The following is a 26,288-nucleotide window of genomic DNA, read 5'->3' as shown; positions in this document are numbered from 1 at the left end:
AGATAAGGGACATTTGTGCTTGCTGCATTTCTTTAAGTTTGCCTCATGAATCAAATGTAGTAGTTTGGCCCTGTGGTCTTAAACTGGTGAATTCTATATTGGAACCTGCCATTGAACAACCTCGTCATAAATGCACAACTCAGCAACCCAAGTCAAGCACAAAACATAGTGCCGAAGTTGCACAGTGCCATGATGAGCATGTATACATACTCGTGACTACCATGTGAAATGGGCATTGCATTGTGCCACTTCATAAACCCTCAAAAACATGCTTGCCTTATAAAATATATTTCTTATACAACGAGGCTGTATGTCTTCTCCTTGGGTGGGAGTGTATGAAGGTTTGCTTTCTCCAGCTTATAGCTCTATGTATACATAAACGCTACCAACAATGTTCCTTACTTATTACCCTTGCAGAGTAGAGTTTTTTTTATATAGCGCAAACTTGACCCGAATCCAATCAGGTATCAGAGCGCTTTACATAGCACCAGTTACGTTACATGAGGACACACATTCATTATTTTTTTTTTTTTGTTAGGCACGGGTGGATGAAGTGATTTGCCCAGAATCACAGGATGTTTAGCGTCATTACCGAGACTCGAACCCAGTTCCCCAGGTCCGAGGTCGAGCGCCCAAACCGTTAGGCCACCTCCTCTTCCCATCATTATGGCCAACCAGTCACTGTCCTTTTTTGGTTGAAGCCTACCAGGCAGCACAGCTGTCTGGTTTGCTAAAGACATCTTGGGGACATTCAGAAAGCTTCCCTGGGAATTCATTCTGCCTGTTGCTTACTATTTCCCTTCTGGTTTGTAACTCACATTTTCGGTATTTCTATTTGCTGGCTTTATTTGTTTAAAGCTGTTTAGTTTCAGTTCGACCCTCCCAAAGGGCAAAGCCTTTTCACACTACCTTTCCTTGTATTCTTCCACAAGTGTTCCTCAGCCTGAAAATTGTGTTCTTATCTTGTCACATTTGCTGTGCATTTAAAGACAGATGTTTTGAGGCCGATTATGATGCGGCCCGTAAAGGCTCCGACCAATGGTTGGAGCCTTCTGGGCCGCATCATAATCGTCCCATCGGTTTTCTTTCCGACCATTGCATTACAATGCTGGTGGTCAGAAACTAAACTGGCCGGTCATTCTGACTGGCTTCCCACGGGCTCAAGGAGCCCATTGGCCAGTCGGAACCAGCTCGTAATCCCAAAAGGCAGACCTTTCTGCACTTGGGATTATGATGCACGGTTTCCGACATGGTTTCCATGCCGGCCTGTCCGATATGGAAACCATGTCGGAGAACGTGTTTTTGGGCCCCCAGCAGGGCTCCCTTGGGTGTGCAGCCTCCGGTTGGGGGCTAAGGGGGCACGTTGATCCCTGCACCCTGTGGCAGGCACCTTAGGGTGCCTGCCACAGGGTGAAGGGATGAACAGCACCTCCCATTTCCCTATGGGAACATGTATTAAGGCCATGCACCCATAAATAAATGTTGGAATGCGACCAAACAGTGTTCAGTCCGCATCCTAATTAGGTGGTCAGAATCACCGAGAAGAGGTTGGTTGGGTCTTAGGACCGAGACGGTGTGCCCAATATCGTAATTAGCCCCTAAATGTCAGGCTCTGTCTTCTGAAGGAGCCTGGTGTTTACTTTTCTTTCTTTGACTTCAAAGTGAGAGGATGTATGTGACAATCTTGCTGGATACTGGGGGTACGAAAGGGTTTTATTCTAGCACAAAACAACATTTAATTGAACTGTGCAAGTATTTCAGAATGTATCAGTTAGGAATGCACAAATAAAGCAAAGTTTTTATTAATTCTGAAGTATGTTGGAAACAAATAATATAATATGCTCAAAACAAATCAATACACTAGGTGATGCCATTTCCACACATTATCGTTTTTGCGCTGTATGGTTTTATTTGTAAAACTGCATGTCTTTGCAAATGTAATGATGATATGAATTGAAAATGTGTTGTCTGTAATACCAGTGGGATCCCACACCATGCATACTCCACTCTACGTCACTCTACTCCACTCTGTACCTCTCCACTCTATGCCAATGCATCCTAAGCCACTTCACTGTACGACTCTCTACTCTGCACCACTCTATTTTATGCCAATGTACAGTGTGCTACTCCACTTTATGCCACTCCACTCTACACCACTCTGCAACACTGCACTCCATGCCAATACACTCTATGCCAATGCACTCAACTCTGTACCACATGACTCTACGCCAATCCACTGAAACCACTCTAATCAACTCTGCACCACTGCACTTTATGCCAGTGCACTCTACACTACTTTACTCAATGCCATTACACTATGCACCACTCTGGTCTATTCCACAGCACTCTGCCCTACACCACTCTAATCAATGCCACTACAATCTATGGTGCTGCATTGTACGTCACTGAATTGTAAGTCTCAGCACTCTATGCCACTGCACTCTACCATGCAACACTCTAATCTATGTCACTTATTTCTATGATGCTGCATTGTACGCCACTGAATTCTATGCCACTACACTCTATGCCACTGTAACCTACACTACTTTACTCTATGCCACTGCACTCTATGCACTCTACTCTGCACCACTGCACTCTACACCAATGCACTCTATGTCACTGCACTTTACAGCACTACACTGTATGCCACTGCGCTCTACTCTGCACCACTGTACTCTGCAACACTCCACTCTATGCCACTTCACTCTACTCTGAAACTATCATCTCCCTTATGCCAATACACTCTATTCCACTCTATACCACTCCACTCTATGCCATTGCGCTCTATGCGCTCTATGCCTCTCTATGCCATTGCACTCTACGCCACTGCACTCTACTACACACTACACCACTGCACTCTATGACACACTGCAAAACTGCACTCTCCCCAATGAACTCTATGCCACTCTGCTCTGCACTACCGCACTCTGTGTCAATGTACTCTACGCCGCTCTACTCTGCATCACTGCACTCTACGCCACTGCAACCTGCACCAATCCACTCTACGCCACTGTTCTCTATGCCCCTCTACGCTACTCTGCATCATTGTACTCTACCCCACTGTACTCTAGGCTACTGCACTGTACGCCCCTGTACTCTATGTCACTCTACTCTACACCACTCCACTCCACTCTGGAGCAGTGTACTCTACTCTACACCACTCTAATCAACACCACTGCAATCTTTGGTGCTGCATTGTATGTCACTGAATTCTATTCCACTGCACCCTACACTACTTTACTCTATGCCACTGCACTCTACGCACTCTACTCTGCACCACTGCACTCTAGACCAATGCACTCTACGTCACTGTACTCTGTCACTACACTGCATGCCATTGCATTCTACTCTGCACCACTGTACTCAACACCACTGCATCTATGCCACTGTACTCTCCACCACTCTACTCTATGCCAATGCACTCCATGCCACTCCACACCACTGCACTCTACGACTACTTTTCAACTTCTGGACCTCTATCAATCCGGTTTCAGAGCAGTGCATAGTACTGAAACTGCACTAACGCACATTTGGATGACGCTCTGAAATCCCTTGATCAGAATGTCCCTTGTCTTCTGATCCTGCTGGACCTGTCCTCTGCTTCGACACCATCAAACATGAAACACTGATTAATCTTCTACAACGGAGGATGGGTTTAGAGGGTCTGGTCCTAAAGTGGTTTACCTCTTTCTTACACAACCGCACTCAAAGGATCAGACTAAACTAGTCCCTTGCTTCCAGTACCCAGGTCAGGATTGGAGTTCCGCAAGGATACACACTCTCGCCCACGCTCTTCAACCTTTTTATGGAACCACTCACTGTCATTCTAAACCAGTCTAACATTCTCTACCACATGTATGCGGATGACACGCAACTTTACCTGAAGATCTCCTCGCTTGATGACATTAAAGTTCTAAATGGGGCTCTTTCGCAAACTCAACAATGGTTAGCCCAGAACCATCTGCTGTTGAACACCCTCAAACTGAATTCCTGCTGATTGCCCCCCACAATCACTCTGCACCTACCCTGGACTGGCTAAAGCCACTCACAGCCCTTAACTGCACCCCTCTCGTGGTTGATTCCGCTAAATCGTTAGGCATTACCTTAGACAAATTACTTAACAGGCAAGCATCAGTGCCACTACTAGGGGTGCCAACTTTCATCTTAACACCCTCAAGAAAATCAAACCTTTACTTCCGACCAAAGACTTACAACCTGCAGTACAATCCCTATTGATATCACGCCTTGAATATAGTCTGGTGACCCTTGCGGGGTTGCCTAAAGCGAGCTTGGCACCTCTCAGAGCTACTCTCAACGCCTCGGCCAGGCTCATCACAGGCTCCAACAAACACGACAACATTACACCAGATCTTTTGCAGCTTAACTGGATGTCTATTGAAGCGAGGATTCTCTTTAAAATAGCTTTCCTCACGCATAAAGCCTTGCAGTATAACACTCCGGCCTATCTAGCGAACAAGCTTGTTCTTTCTGGCTCGAGGCGGAACTTAAGAAGTACGTCCACTCTTCTATTGAAACCACCCAAATTCAAGAAGAACAGTACGTACAAACGTGCTTTCTCCAGACTGGCACCAAGAATCTGGAACGCTCTGCCTACTGAGATTAGAGCTAATCCTTCCACTGCCTATTTCAAGAAACAAGCCAAACTGATTATCCTGAGTGATCCTTAACTGCTGCATCATGTTACTTTTTATGTCCCCTTGCTGACTGACCGAACATTTATTCCAACTTTTGTTCTCCATGCATTTTAGGTTTGGTTGTTGATCGTTTAATACCTGTGGGCCTCCTCCCCGCATGTTTGTCAATTATTATATAATGTTGTATCATGTTCACTTTTCTTTGTTTTGCTAAATGCTACAGGAAATATTTTACACCTAGGAGAATTGGATCTAGTGTAGCCCACAACTAGGTCCCTGATCTTGGATTGTGTACTCCTTATGGGGCCACTGAGTTGACTTCTATTGTACAGAGTTTATTCATGTACTCGCCATGTGTACAGCGCTCTGATACCCGCAAGGGTCATGTTTGCGCTTTATAAAACTTTATAAATTAAAAAAAAAAAAAAAAAAAAAATATCTATGCCATTGAACTCAACAACACTCTAGTCTGCACTACTGCAATCTATGCCAATGCACTCTATGTCAATGCACTCTACTCCACTCTTCTCTGCTTCACTCCACACTATGCCATTGCAATCTGCAGCACTCCACTCTACACCATTGCGCTCTAAGTCACTATGCTCTCCTCTGCACCACTCTATGCCACTCTACTCTGCACCACTGTGCGCCTCTGCTCTTTATGCCACTCTACTCTACGCTACACCACTGCGCTCTATGCCACTACACTCCACTATGCAGCACTCTAATCTATGCCTCTTCTTTCTATGATGCTGCATTGTACACCACTGAATTTTATACCACTGCACTCTATGCCACTGCACCCTACACTTCCTTACTCTGCACCACCCTACTCTATTCCACTGCACTCTACCCTGCACCACTCCACTCTATGCCACTTCAGTCTACTCTACTCTGAAACTATCTTCACTCTACTCTAATCTAAACCACTCCACCCTGCACTACTGCACTTTACGCCACTGCACTCTACTATGCAACACTCTTATCTACAATGTTGGATTGCATGCCACTGAATTCTATGCCCCTGCACTCTATGCCTCTGCCCTCTATTTCACTATACTCTGCAGCACTCTATGCCAATGTACTCTACACTAGTCCACTCTACTCTTCATCACTGTATATGCAACTCCACTCTATGCCTTTAATACGCGACACTCTATGCCACTCCACTCTACAACACTCTGACCCATTTCACTCTACAACACTCTGCACCACTCTCCTCTATGCCACCAACATTTAGCCATGCTAACCAGCAACCACGCTGGTGCACAACATTGCTAAAACAGATTGGCATAGGCGCGATCTATCGGCTTTGCCAGTGCTTGTTAGTTGTGTGTACCATGCTGCCCGTTGGGAAGCCTCCGACTTGCGCCCACTTAATATTATTGATTAAGCTACGTCCACGCCTAGGACCCTGATGGGATTCTCGAGGGAGCATTTTTCTCAGTAAGTGCATAAAGCAGTTATGTTCTGTGGCTTCTCAAGATAAAATACTATTGCGGAAGTTCCTGCACCAAACCCTAGCCTATTGAGGCTCTCTCCTCCAGTGCAGTCATTGCTGTTTATGTCTCCCACATTCTGCCAAATGCAAACAAATCAGCCCTTACCCTTTTGCGCTTGGCCTTCATTTCTATTAATCTGAAGGACATACCGATTATCGTTTTGTATGTCCAATATCTGGAGCACTCAAGCATAGCCCTCCTGGCACAGTTATGATTTAGATTAAATAAATAATTCCGTAAGAACGTATTTTCAATAGGGATATCAACAAAGCAAAGAATTGTGCACATTTGATAGCTATGCATGTCTGTTTCGAATGTGCATATTTTCAAAAAAATGTGGAGTTTTAAATTAACCTCGCCAATTAATGGAGTGATGAAATAGAATGGACCCAATCCGTTGTAGTCTAAGAATAAAATCGTTCTAGACAGGCAGCTATGTACCCTACGTGGATTTGTGTTGGACCTCACTGTCGCAGGTTTGAATCGCAGCGGGCAAGCTCACCCTTTCCTCCTACCTAAGCTCATAAAATGAGTATTATTGCATAGCGTAGCCACGCGTATCTTTTATCTGTAGGTAACTCCAAGTGACTGATTAAGGGGTAACCATTGACCTCAAAAGATATGTTATTAAACAGATCTTACTGTTGGAGTGGGAAGATCTCCTTGGTTGAGCGACAATTGTCAAGATGTCCGATGGAAGCCCTGTAGGTCCAGAAACATCCAGTGCTCTGTAAATACTGCTGCCTTGCCGGTGTAACTCCGTGCTTTGAAGAGTCACGTGCCCATTCACAGAATTATGCATGCGTCTACTGTCTGAATTACAAGTGTTTCAGCTACAAGAGGTTAGTGCACATGACAGAAGTACATACCACAAAACCGGAGCTCAAATATGTAAATACCTAAAAATATTTACGCTTTGCCTTGTCAGCGTACTTTCTTCAGGCAAAGAACTCGTTTGTAGTAGTTTGTCTGGGAACCCTGATTCTTTCAGTTGCTAATACTCTAATGTTGTGTGAGCAGGAGGACATTGAGGTGGTCCTATTACCCGGCTGTGGCCGCACAGTGAATGCTCGATTGTCTCATTGTCAGTGCTTAATTTGTAAAATATTAAGTGCAGGTGCTCAATTTTATTCAGGAGGCCACACCCCCTTCCTCTACTGGCCCCACCCACTTTGTCTATTGGCTCCAGCCACAACTAGCACTGCTGAAAGACAGATTTAATACCCAATCTGAATTTCAGCAAGCAACTGACTACAATTACAAGAAGAAAGATCTTTCCTCCCAACTGTGACTCATTGTCTGAGGGAGAGCTATCAGAGAAATCTGGACATTGATCTGTGCACTGCAGAATTTCCAGGATGAGGTCCTGATCTCAGACAAAGGCCCGCTTCCACCACTACCCTTCCCCAAGGTTAATACCCAACCACCTTTGATAGCTCTCTATTGAAGTAGAACACCTACCTTCTCAATATAAGTACAGATAGAAGAGAATTCCTGAAACCCACTAGATGGAGTCAGAGCCCTGATCACTACATAGAAATCACCTATAACAACCACTAGGCCACTATGGTGGATAATTCATTACTGCTAAGTGGCCTACATCATGTTTGACCCTCAAACAGTTCTGTGTTTTAGCTAACTGCTTTTTTATTTGTTGTACCAGTTACAAACATTCAGAGAACCCCCTAGCATGTTCTATCTATACATCCAAACCTTCACACTGTGCGCCAACACCATCCGCAGTCCCTTACACATCCCAAATGCATTCATCTTCTGAAGTATGTGTGAGTGACAAGAAAGAACTGTTCATGTTACATTTCATTTTATGACATTTTTGAATGTGCTTTCTAATTATCAGGACAGCAAAGACTATCGCCCTATCAAAGATTGTGGCTGTTTCTTGAGTAGGGTTTCACACTCCTCACCAACAACCCAGTTTCACACATATGCTATATTGTAGCCCAGGGACCCATCTCTGTGATTAAGTAGCAAAAGTGCCTAACTAGCATTTCTGCTGCATTATATTAAAATGAGTCCACTGCTCTGCTACGGTTTAAATGTGAAGTGCTCAATACCAGTTGAAATATTAATCATGAGTACTATCCCTGCTTGTATAATACTGCATTGAAAAATACAAATAAAACCAATGTGTGTTTACATTTGCCACAAATAGGGTTTTTGTTAAGTTTCTCTTTATTCCAGGGTGTGATAGCTACATTCCTTCCAACTTAACATCGGTGGAAACAACAAACCTGTAGGCACACACTTAGTAGATTGAAGGATGTCGATCTGTAGGGCCAACTTTCCTACCGGCATAATGCGGTTTGTAGGTGGTACACAAGAAATGCCATCGCTTTTTTAGAAGAAAAATATGAAGAAACTGATAAGAAATATGTTTGGCAAACACTGTTGAACAGCCGATCAGGAGCAGAAGAGCTACCTCTCGTAAAGAAAAAATATGTAAGACTTTATCTGCCAGAGCAAGAAATTGAGTTAAAAAGTAAACCTTCACCTCATGAAGTGTTGAGATAAACAGCAAACTGCATACGTTATCACAAGGTGAAAGTTACCACTGTGGGAAATGGCCTAAAAACGTGATCCAAACGGGGAGTGTAACACCAATTATACATGATTGGGAGCATTTAACACACAGCAGTCAATTTTATCCAAGTGACAGCAGCCTCCTGTTAGTAATCAATACAAAGCCACATTACCTTCAGCACATTGTTTTTGCTGCACTGCTTTTCTAGGTATTACCTGCAGGAAATTACAGGCACGCAAACCGTGCGACTGAGTGTAATTTGAGATAAAACTTTGCTTTAAACAGGGCGCAAATATTTTGTGGTCGACTTTACATTTTTGTGCCAATTTTATAATGGTGTTTCAAGGCTTCGGATTGGTGTGTATCATAACTTAATTCCCTTTAACGCCTTTGCTCTGCTTTATGCATGTCCTCATAAATAGTGGCACTGGAATTATGCGATAGTGGAGGACCAAATTATGTTCCAGGGTTGGCTTAATTATGTGAAAGGAAAAGGCACATCATGCGGCGTAATGCAGTACATTTCGAGATAGTATTACTTCATTATTTTGTCTTTGTGTACACATGGTAATACTGCGCCAAAATGTCACCTCGTTAGTACCAGTTTAACCACCAGCAACAACAATAAGCATAAGCAACTGAAATGTGACCTGTTAACCTTTACAAATGGCCTTCCGCTGTACTGGAACACACCAACATGGTTTTTGATCTGTTTGAGTCAGAAACATATTTTTGTGTGCAAAAATCTGCAGAATATGCATCAGATGAGTTATGTGGCCAATGCGGCAAACCCATAATTTTGCTAAAACGCTGCAGCCACAGAATCACATTATTCCCGTGGCAGTGTCTATAAGGTGCATAAATCAATCGCCAGCAAGTAATCATTATCGGTACATAATGCCATGTTCTCCTTCGCGGTATCAGTTTACGGTGTATGCTACCAGCATAGTAAAAACTACTTGCACCTTTCTGGACAGAAACAAATGGTATAACGGATACTTGACGTGATTCACTGCTAACATAAACGCACTAGAGAAGATAATGGCTCTGGGCACCTTAACGAGTGCGTGCTACTACATAGCGACACTATGACAACGACGAAAGATTAACTAGGAGGCCAGTAATCTTTACAAGTGGGCGTCCAAAGGTTGGGCGTCCAAAGGTTGGGCACTCCTGGCAGCAGAGGCGCACCGAATGAAGGCTGCCTAAGGCCTCAAAAGCAAGCCAAAACAAAAGTTAAGATATTTAGCACACTTGGCAGATGCCCCCTAAACCGGATTGTGAGTCATAAAACACCACTCTGGTATAGGTGATGAGGTTAAGATCCAGGCAAAGTTTAGTACGGACCCCACCCTGCGCTAAGGTGTGAGACTGCCGGCACCGCATGTAACCTCCATACTTTCACATACAAACAACTACTAGAATGAAATCAGAGGAGGCACTTTTTCCGGGCACGCATGTACCAAAACTATTAAAAACACAGACCTGCTTCCATAGCATATACTAATAAACGAAAGTGAAATAATTACTTACTGCCTTGTTTTGGTTTTATCTTTGGGCTTGCTGTTAGCTGCTTGCTTCACTCGAATGACTAATGCTGCAGCTGCGCATTACGCTGGGGCGGGAGAAAAGCGGGGACTCTGATCGGCATTGGACCATCCGACTGGGAGGTAAACACGACTATTCAAAGCCAAGGCGGGAGGACGGGGATGACATCATCCCGCCCAGGCTGTTTCTGGCGGTGTGCGTGCCTCGAGATAAGGCGGGCAGTCCCTCCATCCAAATTTAAATATTTTATAACATTAACAAATACAGCCCAATCAGGCACCGCACCACTTACTCAACCCAGGCAGGCATGGATTTAACCATTACAGAGTAATATAATTTCTTCGCCGGGGAAACAGTTATTCCGTATAGATCCGGCTCTAAGAAATAAGTGCCGGTGCTAAGCACCGGATAGCACAGGCACGATTTAAGCACTGCTCATTGTGTTTTTAGCGGCGGTACGGCCACTGTGTTTAATTGAACATTGTATTTAGGGATGTTTTGTTTTTTATGCCTCTTCTAAGGGATGTGAGGAGGTAAAACCGGGATGGTAGAAGTTAATGGATAGTTAGAGTAAAAATACAACAGTGATCTAAAGGCCATGAGAAACAAGAGTTCTAGTTTTGTGTGAAACTCGTGAAAGGCCCAAAAAAGTATGAGAAAATACACTTATTACGCAAAATACCGAATCGCCCTTTTTATGCTATTTGTTTAGCAGGCAATGCGCTCATATTCCAATTTGGTGCGTTTTGTGCTAAAACAAAAAGCACTCAGTCATATGTGATGCGAACAGCAGCCACTCACGTTCAGTTTGTTTATGTCGTTCCTGAGCCCCCACTGTTGGATTTTTACACAAAGAAAACATCAATTATGCAATGTGGCCTAATGAAAAAATCTCAGGGACTTTGTGTAACAATTATATTGCAAAATACTGAAAAATACACCCAGGCTTGCTTGTAATGAAGTTGTCTTGGGAGAGAGGTAGGAAATTCCCGCAGTCCATACACTTGCCAGAATGTATTTTAGGTGCTTTACAAGCCTGTGAGGGATCAATGGAAGGGCAAGTATGCCCTTTAAGTACAATGTCATGTAAAAAGTATGTACTTTGCAGTGCATCTTGAATGACAAGGCAAGAGGGCAATCTCACTCACTGAAAAGGGCTGTGGGGCAAGAGAGCTTTGCTGTACTATATTGGGAAGTGGTGGCGCATAGCTTTGGTATTTGGATAAAATGTTGGAAACAAATATCGCAATTTAAAAAATATTGTGTCAAGAATATCAGGATATCAAAAATGACGTCGACAGGGATATCAAAGGTAAACATATTCGGCCTAATTACTATGTTGGGCGGAAAGCCATTAGACAGCTAGTCGGAGGCTTTCCGCCCGACATCAATAGTTTCCCTCCGACCACCTTATTACAATACATGCGGTTGGAGAGAAACTCGTGGGGGATTCCATTCCGCTTCTAACGGGCTCAAAAAGCCTGTCGTGGCAGCGGGCGAAATGATAATCCAATAATGAAGGCAGAGTCAGCCTCTGCTCCGCAGTCGGGAATAGGATGTTGCTTTCCACCTGCTCTTTCATGGTGGAAAGTGACTCTGCGGGGCCCCTAGCAGGGTCCTCTTTACCCCTGTTCCTCCACAATGGGGCCTAGGTGTCCCTCTAAACATCCCTGCACCATGTGGCAGGCCCTGTATGGTACCAGCCACACAGTGCAGGGATATTTGCAAACATCCATTTTACAATTGTAGCTTGTGCTGCGGGCCTTTTCTGGCTGCCACACAAGTTGCAATTGTAAAATGGATGTTTCCGACCGCCCATAGGGCGGTCACATCCAAATGCTGCGGGTGGAACTGCCGACCTATTGTCAGGCGGTTCCACTCCGCTATGTTGTCGGTGGAAGGTCGTCCGACCAACATCATAATTAGGGCCATTGTTTTTAGTGTATTAGTAAATATCGATGTAGAAAATATTGTATGCAATATCATTTGTAAGGGGTCGATTACGATCCCTTTCAGAATGGCTCCGAATTGGATTTGCCGAATCAGATTCGGAACCCTTGTTTCTGACTGAATCGTACAGCTCCTTGGACTCGGTTTCCGAGCGAGCGATTACGATGACCGATTTGGACAGCTGTTCTGATTCAGTTTGCCTGAAACAAAACAGCTGTCGGAATCTGTCTTTGGGGACCTGTAGCAGGCCCCCCTTTACTCGGGGCCCTCCGAATCGGACACGTGTGGGTACCAAAGGGACCCCCATTCCAAACCATGCACAGTGTTGCGGGCACCATGGGGTGCCTGCTACAGGGTGCATGATTTTCCCCAGCCACCCCTTTCTTCAATGGGAGCCTGTGTTCACATTCGGAAAGCAGGCTTCCATTGAAGTCAATGGGAGTCCAACCAACTCGTATCCAAAAGCATCCAGATGCATCCAAATCGCTCGGTCGAACTCCCCCGATCCGAGTCGTTCGTAAAGTATTCTGGAACCAAATAGGTCGGAATGCTTTCCAGACGAGATCATAATCGGTCCATTTGTGTTAATTAGTATAGATAGAATTTATTGTAATGTGTTTGATTTACATGTTCATTATTTTTATTTTTTGTGGTTTTAGCAATATCATTTTTTAGCTATGAAATTGTTGAAATTTTTATTTTTCGCTGAATTAATTAATACAAAAATAGCTGTTTAATATTTATTTTTAGTAGTGGGATATTGGGTTTTTAGGGACTAAGGGTGGCGAGATTTAATATATATATATTAAAATATATTTTAAGTTAGAGATATACAAATTAATGATTTAGAATCTGTAAATTTACTTTGTAATATTATTATTTTAATACATTTTAATTTCATATTAATGAAGACATATTTTAATGGTATTAAATAAAATAAAAAAAAATAGTATAACATTTGAGAATCTGTAACACAAGTGTTAATAAAATGAAATATTTAGAAATATTTGCATGTTGAATTTTTGAATTTCAAATATTTTTTCACTTAAAAAAAATATCGAAATATGTTAAAGTTTTTGGCTTTAAAATTATAATTTTGTTTTGAAATTATTTTTTAAATTACAAAATGTATTTAAATATGTTTTTCTTTTATGATTGTTAATTTTGTATTAGTATCTATTTGTCTTTTTATGGCTTCAACTTTATGAATGGTGATACATATTTAAAAAATACATCAATTATCAACAGTATTTGATTGGTTTCATATTTAAATTTGTAGATATAGGTTTGTAGTTATGATTAGTGTGTTTTTAGATAAAAATTGTATTCCATTTTACAGTAAAAAAAAATGTGCCTGAGTTTGGATTGTGCATTTTAACTGTTTAATGTGCAATATATTGTGTAAAATGTTATATTTTGAAGTGGATATTGTAAAGTTCCCCCCTTTAGTGTCAGAACACCTTACCCCAATATTGCTTAGATTGGAGTGGTAATTGTAAATATTGGCTTAGATTGGAGTGGTAATTGTAAATGTCACCCCTTTGGTGTCCAACACATTCCCGAAATTGGTTTAGATTGGAGTGGAAATAGTAAGTGTCACCCCTTTAGTGTCCAACGCCTTCCTCAAATGTCACCCTTTTAGTGTCCATCACCTTCCTCAAATTGGTTAAGATTGGAATGGGAATAGTAAATGTCAACTTTTTAGAGGCCGATTACGATGCCGTTTGGAAGGACTCTGAATCGGAATTGGGTTTGCCGAAACGGATTCGGATGACTTGTTTCCAACCAAATCAGAAACCTTTCTGAACGAGCAATTACGATGTTCGAACTTTCCTAATCAGTTCTGAATCTGAACCGAACAGCATTCGGAAAGTCAGAGTCATATGGAGCCAATACGTGTGTGTCTACAGGTAGCGTTTCCGAACGAATCGACAGCTTTCCAAACGAGCGATTACGATGACCGATTCGGACAGCCCTTCTGAAACGGTTGTTCTGACTCAGATCGGCTGTCTGAATCTGACTTTGGGGGCCTGTAGCAGGCCCACCTTCATCCAGGGTCTTCAGAATTGGGCTTTTGGGGGTAGCCAAGAGACCCCCTTTTCCAACCATGCACAGTGTGGCAGGCACTAAGGGGTGACCGCCACAGGGTGCATGATTTTCCCCAGCCACCCCTTTCTTCAATGGGAGCCTGTGTATTCGTTCGGAACACAGGCTCCTATTGGAGTCAATGGGATTCCGACCAAATCGCATCTGGACGCATCCAGATGCATCGTAATTGGTCGGTCGGACTCCCCGAATTAGAGTCGGTCGGAATGCATTCCGAACTGCATCGTAATCAAGCCCTTAGTGTCTAATGCCTGAAATATATTATTTTCTTTCAATTGAATTAGTTATTTTTAATACAGTAGTGGCTTTTGGGGTTTGTAGGGGATTACAGTAGGAATTATTTGAAATGTACTTTATTGTTTTTATTTTGAAATATTTTTGTACATGATATAAATTATTAATTGATACATAATTATGTCAATTATTTAATTGATTTGCTGTTATTTTATTCTCTGTTGTTATAGTTAATTGGTTGGTCAGCTTATTACATAAAAAATCTGTTTTATGTTTATTTGTTTTATTTTTAATTGATTTATTTAATAATTATTTTAATATTAGCAATATTTTATTCAATATTTTCTAAAAACTGTTATTGTTTTTTTGGGTGGAGTAAGAAGGCAAAATTATTTATATGAATAATTTTTAATGGTTAATGGGCCACTGGAGTGCTGCAGGGCTCTACCTTGAATCCCCTCCTATTTAATATATATGTCACCCCGCTGATCTATTTGGCAGAGGAGCTGGGCGCTAAGATCATCACATATGCTGATGATACCCAGCTTCTATTTACATGCATTAAAAATGATTCATCCCCTGCAAGGGCTAGAGCCTGCCTTACGGCTGTTTTTCAATGGTTCCTTTCTGCACAGCTCAAGTGCAATCTGGAAGATTCAGAAATCCTCTTGTATGGGACTTTTCCCTCACAGTATAAGGAATCACTCTGGCCGGCTGCATATCCACTGCCCAACTCTGAAGGTCAGTCTGTTAAAAACCTAGGTATCTGGATCAATGAAGATCTCCGGTTCACCACTCAGATCAAGAAACTAGCGTGGCAATGCTTCAGCACCCTAAGATCACTTAGGAAATTTCTGCCTCTCCTGCCTAGGGCTGCAAAAGAAATGGTTACCTGCGCCCTGATCCTTTTGCGCATCGACTACGCGAATGCTCTGTACATTGGCCTACCTGGGTACCAGCTGAGGAAACTGCAAGTAGTACATAACACAGCAGCAAGGTCTTTACTTAACATTCCAGGAAGATCTAGCATAAAGCAACATCTGCATGATCTTCACTGGCTTCCTGTGGCAGAAAGGGTTACGTTTAAAGCTCTTACTCTGGCGCATGCATCTCTGTACCAATTTGGCCCAGCATATCTTAGGAAACGGTTCAAGTTCTATGTACCCCCAAGACAACTGCGCTCTGCGGCACAGCTCTTGGCAGTTATTCCTCGCTTCCGCCTTACGAGAATAGATGGTAGCTTCCTGGCGTACAAGGCAGCGGTGGCCTGGAACTCACTTCCCCTAGACCTTCGCAGCATCCAGGATCCAAAGCTTTTCAGGAAACGGCTGAAAAATCTGCTTTTTATGTAATTTCTCCATTGACCCCCAGCTCCCATTTAAGGTATTGCATAGGGACACTCCTGAGTAGCTGTGCACGTAATAAATGCAAATAACATAACAACATAACATAAAATACCATAACATAATGCTTTATATTTTTAATTTATTTTGTGATATATTTTTTAATGTAGTTTATTTTTTATCTCTAATAAATAACATTTTTATTTGATATATGTTTATTATTTTTTTATAACTAAATGCTTTTCCCCAAAAACATTAGGAGGTGGAATAGTACATTTAACCCCTCCAAAGTCCAACACTTTCACCAGTGCTGCTTAGATTGGAGTGGGAATAGTAAACCTAATCCTTTCAAAGACAAATGCTTTCCTAGTTTTGGTTTACTTTGGAGTGGAATATTATATTCTACACCTTCAAGGTCCAACACTTTTCTCACTGTTGCTTAGATTGGAGTGGAAATGGTAAATCTAACTTCTCCAAAACCCAACACTTTCCCTGGTTGAAAAATATGAGAGTGACGCAAAATGCAGATGAGTCTGTGCATAAATATTATGAGAGATTGATGCAGATTCACAGACAGCATAGTGAAGTCGATGATCAGGCAAAGAAAGACAGATCATGATTTGTTTTAACTTTTTTGGTGGGATTGCCTCCGGAGATCAGTACACATCTTCAGCAGAGTATGATGTTCTGACAGTAAAAATCATTAGATGAGATCCTTGCCTATGCAAAGTATTGTGGTGATTGTTGTGATGCACAAAAGAAAATGACAGTCGTTGATGGTAGCTCCGACAAAGCTCTGTCAAAACATGGACAAGGAGCTTAGACATGTATGGTAGCCTGCTGCACAACAGCCTACCACTAGATGGGGGAAGAAATAGGAGTAAAGCGATTCATTGAAATGACAATCTTACAAATGATCTCTAATATGTGTAGCTTTACGATTAGAGAAATGTAATGGTTGCAATTTACAAAGGATAACATACTAGCATTTAACGCACATTGGGTGCTGGAGACCTTCTTGCCACAATTTCTGTGATTCACAGATTTGTTTATACATATTTTCAGACATTGTGCAAGGGCGTATTTCTTTGGTAGAAGTGGAATTCAGGGGAGAGAGGAAAGGCCAAAAAAATGCATGCGCGCCTATAGCGTTTTAAAAGTAAACGAAGCAGGCACTGCAAAGCCAACAGGCCAGGCATTGGAATGTTGTTGTAATGGTTAAGTGTTTTTTACTGCAAGCATGTGCTACAAAAATGAACAGAAAACACAACAAAACAGACCATCGCCTAAATATGGCCACATTATGCTTGCAAAAAAAACATGATGAATTAAAAAAACATTCACTGCTGTGGTTGTTTAAATAGTGGTGTTTAAATAAACAACCATTTTCTCTGTTGCCTGGATTTTAGCATAATTTTTAATGACGCCAACAAGAAGAAATCATCAACCAACCAAGAACTTAAATTTCAGGCAGCCGCAATGTTACTTATGCAAAAACAACAGTTGATGGACAGAATGCAGAACAATGTCATACATTCACCCGAGTACAGAGATCTGGGCCTAAATCCATGTTGTTTTTGCTCACCATGCCTTTCCAGTTTGAACCCAGCCATATACAAATCAGTCTTGACCCTGTGCCTCATGGGAACAGTCCAGCCCGAACTGCCAAGCCAGGTCCTCCCTGGACTGGAAACAAGCATCCTAGGACCGGTTTCAGGGTTTCACCCCTCTTCAGCCAGGATAGCTTGATTCCAGTGGCATGGAGAGCATGGGACTCACGTCTGAGCATACCCGTCCCACTCAGGGTGACAAATGCAAAAAGAACTATTGATGGACTGAATGCAGAACAATGTCATACATTCACCCCAGTACAGAGATCTGGGCCTAAATCCATCGTTTTTTTGCTCACCATGCCATTCCAGTTTCAAAACCGGTCCTAGGATGCTTGTTTCCAGTCCAGGGAGGACCTGGCCATGCAGTTTGGGCTGGGCTGTTCCCATGGGGCACAGGGTCAAGACTGATTTGCATATAGCTGGGTCCAAACTGGAATGGCATTTTCTATCAATAACTTTAAAAAGGAGACAGAAAATTAATCACCATCTAACTGGCAATCTGAACAGCTAGCAAAATAACATTATAAAAGATAATATAAAACCATGCAATTAAAAAAAGCACACTTCGAAATAGAGTTGTCACTGAAAAGAAAGGGGTTATTTTTAAGCGGATGTAAACAATATGGATACGGTTTGTGCAGTCACTCAAAGTGAAGGAAGCTGATGGCTAAAGTGGGCTGACCCATTGCCCGATGCTGAGGTGAGCGGAAGCAACATATGAATGTCAATTCAACAGACTATTGGATGAAGCCAGAGGACCAAAAGCCACTCTATGTATGAATGCAATGTATGACTTTTTTGTGATATACTAGTCGGGTGTAACAGCTAAAGCTCAAAGGCGAGATCTTAAAAAGTAGGTCAAGGATGTATCAATGGGCTGGCCCAAAGCCCACTCTAAGTATTTATTGTTGTCTACAATAAGTATTTGGACAACAAACTGTTAAAGCGGTCTCTGTAGGGCAAGACCCAAAGAAATGTAGGGTGATCTGAGAAACCCCAGTCTACCACTAGATGTGGGAGAGATTGGATCATTGTGAACCTTTGAAATTGCAAGATAATGAAACATTGTGAATCTTTTCATTTACAATTTTCTTACAGTAGTTGTGTCTTTACGATTAACGAAATGTAATGGTTTCAATTCACAAAGGTAAGCATCCCAGCATTAAACTATACGGGTATAGAAGTAGGCCATTGAGTGCATGGTTCTACGCTTACATGCAGTTCTCATACTAGTGGTTAGTTTTACATCTGGTAGTAGGCATATGTGTACTCCACCCTACGGTCACTCTAAGTACTGCCTAGTACATACGTTACTCTAAATGATGAAGTGAAGTTACCACTAGTAACTTTACAGTCGTATTAGGCACAAATCAGCCAAAGGTAGTTCTACATAGCTTATGCAAAGCTTTCCAGTGGTTCTATGCCGAATTGTGAATTGACGAGAATAGGTAAACATCCATCACTGAAGGAAAATCAAAGAAATCTGGCAATCATTACAAGTGGAAGCACAAAACCTGTAGCCCAAACCCTGGCTGTCCTTCCTCTTGTACTACACGGTCAAGGAGCTAGAGACAAAGTACAGCCTCCAGGACTCAAAGCCTCTCACATAAGTGGAAAAGGAATTCTATTGAGGATGATAGAGCGTGGATTCCTTATTCTCATACTACAGGTATAGTCATTATATAACCCCGCCACTGGTCGTATGGACCATTTCTTGTCGATGTGAAGAGTGTTGCAATTGATTATTTACAAACATTTCCATAAACAGGGAAGACAAATGGCCAGAGTTAGCTTCAGTGCTTGTGGCAGTGCCTGGAGCGACCATGTTTGTTGGAACCCCCCCATCCGTGGTGGAGGTGGTGACCACCTCTGTAAGAAAGTGGGTTTCTGTTGTACTAACCCCCCCCCTTTTTTGCCTGATAACTGATGCACTTTTCCTTTTTGTGCCATGGGCTCCTGCCAATCAGGTGCCCAGGGCCTGTGTTCCTTCCCTAAAAACTGCCTAACAGCCAAAACCCAATTGGCATCTCTGGTCACCTGTCAGCCCCTGGTAAATGGTACCCTACGTGCCCAGGGCCTTGTGACCAGAGAAGGCCCCTAAGGGCAGCAGCACTTATTGTGCCACCCTTAGAGGCCCTGTACCCTGACACACACACACACACTGCCTTTGCAGGCTGAGTGTCAGGGTGCAGAACAAAACAAAGAGTCGACATGGCACACCTCCCTGTGTGCCATGCCCACAACACACACTGCCCTGGCATACCTCAGTAACCCCTTTAGCTGGGTGCCCTATGCCAGAGGTGTGGGCACAGGTGCATAAGCCCTGTGCTCCTACAGTACCCAGGTCCATTCCTGGGAACTGTAATTGCAGTGCTGCCCTTAAGAGTATATGGTGCTGGAAGGTCGTCAACACGAACTCCCCAGCACTATGATGGCTACGCTGAAGACTGAGAAGTTTGGTATCAAACTTCTCAGCACAGTAAACCTACATTGATGCCAGTGTGGGATTTACTGTAAGATGCATGACAGAGGGCATCTTAGAGATGCCCCCTGAACCTAACCTACAATCCACGTCTTGTCTGAGGGGCTGCCTAGGCTGCCACACAGCAGACAGGCTGCTGGACCCCTGGGTAGAGAGCCATCTGCTCTCCTGGGCCTGCAACAATGCACATCCTGGGTGAGGTGCGAAGTCTCCTCTCCCAGGATGGGCAGGGGAAGCTTCAAAGGCATTCTGCCTTTGTGAGCTTCGTCAGGCCACTTGCTGTACCCAGCAACTGGCCCCTACCGGTTCTCAACCCCCTCTCTGGCGGGAAGACTGGCCGGAAACCCCAAGGAAGGACAGGGGGTGTGCCAGCCTCTGCCAACCCCACCCCTCAGGTGGGGGAGGCGAGGTGAAGCACGTCCCCGGGCTCTCGCCATCTTGAAGATGGGGAGCCCGCCTAATCAGGTCTAGGCCACTGCCCCCCTCCCACAGGAGAGTGGCAGGATAGGGGGTGTAAACACCCCAGGGCAGGGACCCAGTGGTCCCTGCCCTTTACCTACCTGTAACGCCCCTACATTTAGTATTTAGGGGCACCCTGAACCTGCCTTCCTCAGATCCCGATTCAACAACAAGCAGGAAGATCAAGAAACCAGAAGACCCGCCGTGCAGCTGCTAACAAAAGGACAACATCAACTGACTTGGCCCCAGCCCCACCGGCTTGTTGATCCTTGAACCTGCTCCTGAGAAAATCCGGTGCCTTCAGTGGTCAGCAACCTCAAAAACTCCGGAGGACCTGGCCACCTTGAGACTCTACCAAGACTGGGACTCCCATGAGCAGTGGCTCTGCTAAAAGCAAGTTTCTAACCCCTGGCATAAGCCCGGAACCGCACACCCTGCACACTCTGCACCTGCCAAGCCTGGCCTGTGCCGGAGTGAACAAAGACCCCGAGGTTGTCCCCCCGGCGACTGTGACCCCGAATCCGGCACCCAAGGACTCACCTCGACGCTCCTGACGACGCCTGCAGCCTCAGAACCAGGTACCCCCCCAACCGTGATCAACAGAGGATTCCCGACATCAAAAGGCACCCCTGCACCCGGTGCCCTGCGGCCCCCTGTGCCCAACTCCTGGGTACCTACCTATCCTCCAACTACCCAACTTACCTCTCGAAGTGGTGGTGGCACCTGAAGAATCATCGTCCCGAGCTTGCAGCCTTTGTTCATCCTGGGGCTTTCCCATTGAAATCCATTGAGCGCCCGAAGGCTCAAAAGCACCCTGCACCCAGCCGCCCGAGTGGCCCTGGCAGTGTAAATTCTACTCCTACCTACTTCCCCATTTGCCCTGAGCAAGTGACCAGGAGCCCAGCTCCCACAGCCATGTGGCCTGCTAGTCAGCAGCCACCAACTAAGGCCCCCCTGCCTCCCATAGGATAACATTGGGCCTAACTCACTCTGCACCCGGCTGCCCCTGTGCCGCTGAGGGTGTAACAACTGTACTTACCTGACTCTGGGAGACCCCTGAGTCTGTGCCCAGAACCTTAACTCTGCCAGTCGAGTACTTACCCAAAAGCCGATAACTCACTTTTCTTCCATAGGGTAACATTGACTGGTTTCTCTGAAATTTCTTCTGTGTGGAGTTTCTAAACTTTAAAATATTCACCTAAAATCAACCGAGTAACGAAAACGGAAATACTCACCTGCTATTAGGAGAGATTCCAGTGCTGGATCTTGGTGCCCAGCACTGACCCTGAAAAGTACTCACAACCGTACTTACCTCTAACTCAATTTTCTCCCATAGGAAATCATTGACTGTTTTTCTGTGAAATTTCTACTAAGTGTCGATTTTTGCAAACTACAAATATTCTTTAAAAATTGTACCAACTGTGAAAACGTAATTACTTACCTGTTTTAGATAGATGTTCCAGTACTGAGCCTAGGAGCCCAGCACTGGATTACAAAAGAAACAAGAATATACTTTACCTGTAACTTGAATTTTCTTCCATAGGGAACCATTGACTGTTTTTCTATGAAATTTCTTCTAAGTGTCGATTTTGCAAACGTATAAATATTCCTTAAAAATGGCCTGTATAACTTAAACGCAGTTTCTCCACTTCTTACAGGTAGTACACTAGTGCTGGATCTAGGATCCAACACTGACCTAGAAAAAGTAACCATAACTCCCACTTACCTGCTAAGTGAATTTCCTTCCATGAGATAACATTGGTAATTTGATCAGGAAAAGTATAATGCTTAAAAATCACAACAGTAACTAAAACGAATTTAATCACTTGTTTCCAAGAACTGTCCCAGGACTGAATCTAGGATCCAGTCCTGGAGATAGAAAAGTAATCTTGAAAGTGATCAATTGCATATAACTTAAAATTCCCATTGAGCTCAATGTATTATTGTGTTTGAAATTGTGTTGCCTATTGCAACAATCTGTAACTATTACCTGCAAAAGTCAATTGCCTAGTGCAAAGTATTTAACTAAAGCATCTCATTCTGAGAAAGTATATTTTGATACCTATTGTTGGTTCTAAAATAAAACAACCATATATTTTTTATACAAACCATTGGCCTACAGTTCAGTTCTTGAGTGTGTGAGACCATTTGGTGACTGAGTGTGTACAATAAATGCTTTACACTGTCCTCTGATACTGCCTTACTGCTCGACCAAGCTACCACTTTAGAGAGTAAGGTTATATCTAACTTTAGCCTCTGCCAAACCTCTGGGGATTGTAGACTCTGTGCACACTGTACCTATTTGGGAACAGTATATACAGAGCCACTTTCTCACAACCTCCACATTGGATTCCCTCACCAGCACCTTTTAACAGTTCCCCTCAAGTGTCCATAACCACTCTCTTTCAGGTGCATTTAATTAGTTATATAGTGCCACTCATACAAGTGAAGGGTTTCAGAGCACTTTGCATCACACACATATTACACAGAGACAATCAATCGTATATGCATAAATCAGTGTAGAGGAAATGTTACATGAGCCAGAGGACTACAAGATGTAGGAGTGACATGTCATCCATACTGGTAGGCAGTATAGTTTAAGAGTGCTTGGTGTGGAGAAGTAGAAACTCAGAATTGAAAATGAAACACCATAGTTGGGGGTTCTCTTTAATAAGAAGAATCAATTTTTACCCAAATGAACTCTTTTTGCAACATTAATCTATTCTCTAATCTATACTTTGCAGTTGCATGCCGTTCTTTGATGAAAGTTAAAAATTCACTGTTCTATACTATGATTTTAACTTATGAACTGCAAGTAACAAAAGGATAACTCTTAGAAAAGCAGTAACTCACTGACCTATTTATATTACATGCACTTTGTGATCTGCATAGTACACGTTCATTGCAGCAGCCATATTAACCATCTGTGCTATTTTATGATCAGTCAAAACCTCAACTAGACAAAACTCCAATCTCTATACGGGAAGAACATTGATCACAGGAGTTCTCTTGACATTTTTATTGTTGCCTGGAAATGGCTAGAAGCAGGGAATGCTACTTTTAAAACCAAAATAAACTTGCAAACTCTGCGCACCCTGAAGTTATCACCCAGCGTAGTGGCACCGGTTGCACCACCCTAGAGCTGGCCCTGCCAATGGGACTCCACAGGCATAACAAAGAGAATTGAATGAATGTTGCATTTATAAGGCGCGACTGCCGCTCCCAGAGGAGCATCCTGGCACTCTGCGGAGAAAACTGAGATCATAACAGCAGACTGATGCAAATAAGCAATCACTGAATAAGTGTGTAACACGAGTCAGGAGCCGCAAAGATCCAATTTGTTTAGATGTTTCCTAAAGATGGATTTGAATTCAATGAGTCTCAGGTGACTGAGCAGTTGGTTTCAAGCCTTGGTGCCCAAGACAGCAAATGATTTACCTCCTTTGGTTTTGCGTCTGAAGGTAGGTGCTTGAGAAGATTTACAACTGAGCATCTCCGGGTCAGAGAAGTGGTATAGTGAGTGAATCTAGAAATTAGGTATTTTGGCCCTACTGCTCTGTACGCTCTGAAGGTGAGCAGGAACATTTTAAAGAGGACCCACTTATGCACTGCCAACCAGTGTAGGACTTTAAGTGCTGCTGAGGCTGATGAACAATATGGCAGCCACATGTTGTAGCCTGGCAGTCACATGTTCTACTATTTGCAGTTTCTAAATGGTTTGTTTAATCAAAGAAATTTTTCAATGATTTTATTTGCAACGTTTTAAAGGATTTATAAACTATTTAAAAAAGATCCAAGTCCTTAATTCATCAAATATCCAGATTAGAGCATCATTATTACAAATGTAGATAGTTGATGAGCCGATATTTCAAAAAAAGTTAAAATAGAATGTAAAAAAGAATTACTCAAAGAATACAAAAAAGCAACAAGTGTGTTCTATAGATGAAATCTCTATTCTAAATTAAGCAGGTATAGGTCAAGAAAGGGCATTTGGATAGGTTAATAAAGTAAGGTGTCAGCTCCAGACAACCAATATAGATTTCTGATGAGTGAATGTGAATGCTTAGGTATAAAGCCTTTGCACTCAGGCAGTTGAAATCAGCAGAGCTAAGAAGGACCTTCTCACTTCGAAGTCAGCAAGCATCTCTGTAGTGTAAGCAACAGACACTATTGTTATTCAACAAGACATTCATTTGCAACATTACAGTTCGTACTCATCCTCAGCAGCCAATCATATTACTTCAGATTCTGGGAACAGGTACACTCCCCTCTTTCCCAAGACAACACAGTGGTCTATGCATGGATGTGTCCTTGAATTGTTACACTGAACAGACTACGGGATACAGTCAGCTCTTTCCATGAGCCACTCTTGCATCCTGGCACCTTCTCCTTTCGGTGAGAACTTCACTATGAGTCATCTAATACATAACAATAAATTATTTACTAGCTAGCAATACGCGTCTAGGAAAATACACAACATGTACAATGGAATAATACACATGGACAAATTTATGAGCCCCTTGCACTGCCGTAGCTTTGCTTTTTGTGACGCTCCGGTGGGGAAAACCACCAATTCATATTTAAGAGACCACACAAAGCCACTTTGCAAATCGCTGTGTTTCCTTACTCTGTGCCATGGAGGAGTTGCATGGGCATTGTGGTGGGTGTTCCCATGCAACACTCATGGATTTTAATGCTTCCCCAGCTTTACAAGACCATGTAAACCTGGGGAAGTTCCAAAAACGTATGCCTCCCAAGGCGTAATAAGGAGAAAACACTTTGCAGCACACATAGAAGGGTGAAAGCCCGTCAATGGTTTGTTTCTGTTCAGGAAGGTGCCCCTTCCTGCATTTAAATAATGCTGCCAACAACACAGGCACCATTGCACCGTGGTGCAAGGGTGCCTGCATTGGCACTAGGCTGCTGAAACTGCTCCAGCACAGGGGTAAAGGACAGGAATGCATCGTATTGGCTAAATATGGTGTATTCCTGCCCTTTCACTTTGACGTAGGGCAGCGCAGCAAGTGACTTGCTGCCCTGCCCTATGCCAAATCCCCATAAATGAGGGCCACAATGTGCAAAACAAACAAACATTGAAATGTGCTGGTGTTTCAGCATTAAAAATGTAAAAAATTGACATTCAAAATGGCAATGGAACTAATGCTAACTTATTTTACATAGCGTGTTAACTCAGGTATGGCTCATAATGGCTAAATGAGGTCACCTACCACATATTATGTGATTAATATGCACGTGTTATTTTGCAATGATAATCACACTCTGCTCATAAATGCATTTAGTTATGAAAATGTAAAATTATTCTTCCCCAATCCTTCCTTCTGATGGCTAGAATAGCCATCACATCAAACACATATGAATATCCAAGGAACACTTTAACACTCTGCTGAGTCCCTCGTTTTAGCCTTACTCTTTCTCTCATCCAATTCCATTCCTCCTTTTTTTTGCTTTCTTGCTTTCTTTCTTCCCTTTCCTTTCTTCCTTGCAAACATCTAAATTCCTTATACAAAGCATAATAAATTAGGCTAAAACCAAAAATCAAAATAGGTTTTAATATAGCACCAATAATAACATTGCCAATGCTTCCAAGCCAACTACTTGTAGCAGGAAGTCATTTTCCTAAGGGTCCAACAACACTAATTGCTTCTAAATCTGCTAATTCAGGTTTCAAATCAACAATGTTTTTTGCAAATCCCTCTGTCTCTTTGCTCTTTGAAGGTATATAAGCACAGCAATGCTGCACTTTTAACATCTTACAGGCTGTGACTTTCTCTGCTAATACATCTAAAGCCATTCGACCTTGCAAAACCATAATCTAAGAACTATTAATTCTGTA

The 26,288-nt window shown here is 42.9% G+C and overlaps 1 protein-coding gene across 5 annotated transcripts in view; it reads right to left on the bottom strand.

The window, feature by feature from the left end:
- The window catches only part of LOC146861028 (putative methyltransferase DDB_G0268948), a 598,370-nt gene extending 588,010 nt beyond the window's left edge, over nucleotides 1-10,360 (bottom strand). For 2 of the 5 annotated variants that reach the window (XM_085646396.1, XM_085646400.1), the window contains exon 1: nucleotides 10,233-10,360. The gene's annotated coding sequence lies outside the window, so the exon portion shown is untranslated. Of the gene's footprint in view, nucleotides 1-6,799; nucleotides 6,918-10,232 lie in introns of those variants that run through there. The other 3 variants (XM_085646397.1, XM_085646399.1, XM_085646398.1) reach the window with 3 other exon arrangements.
- Between the last annotated feature and the right edge of the window lie 15,928 nt (nucleotides 10,361-26,288).

The sequence above is a fragment of the Triturus cristatus genome, chromosome 3_1 (genome assembly GCF_964204655.1).
Source record: "Triturus cristatus chromosome 3_1, aTriCri1.1, whole genome shotgun sequence".
Lineage (NCBI taxonomy): Eukaryota > Metazoa > Chordata > Amphibia > Caudata > Salamandridae > Triturus > Triturus cristatus.
Note: the sequence above shows the minus strand (reverse complement) of the source record. Positions and strands in the feature narration are given on the sequence as shown.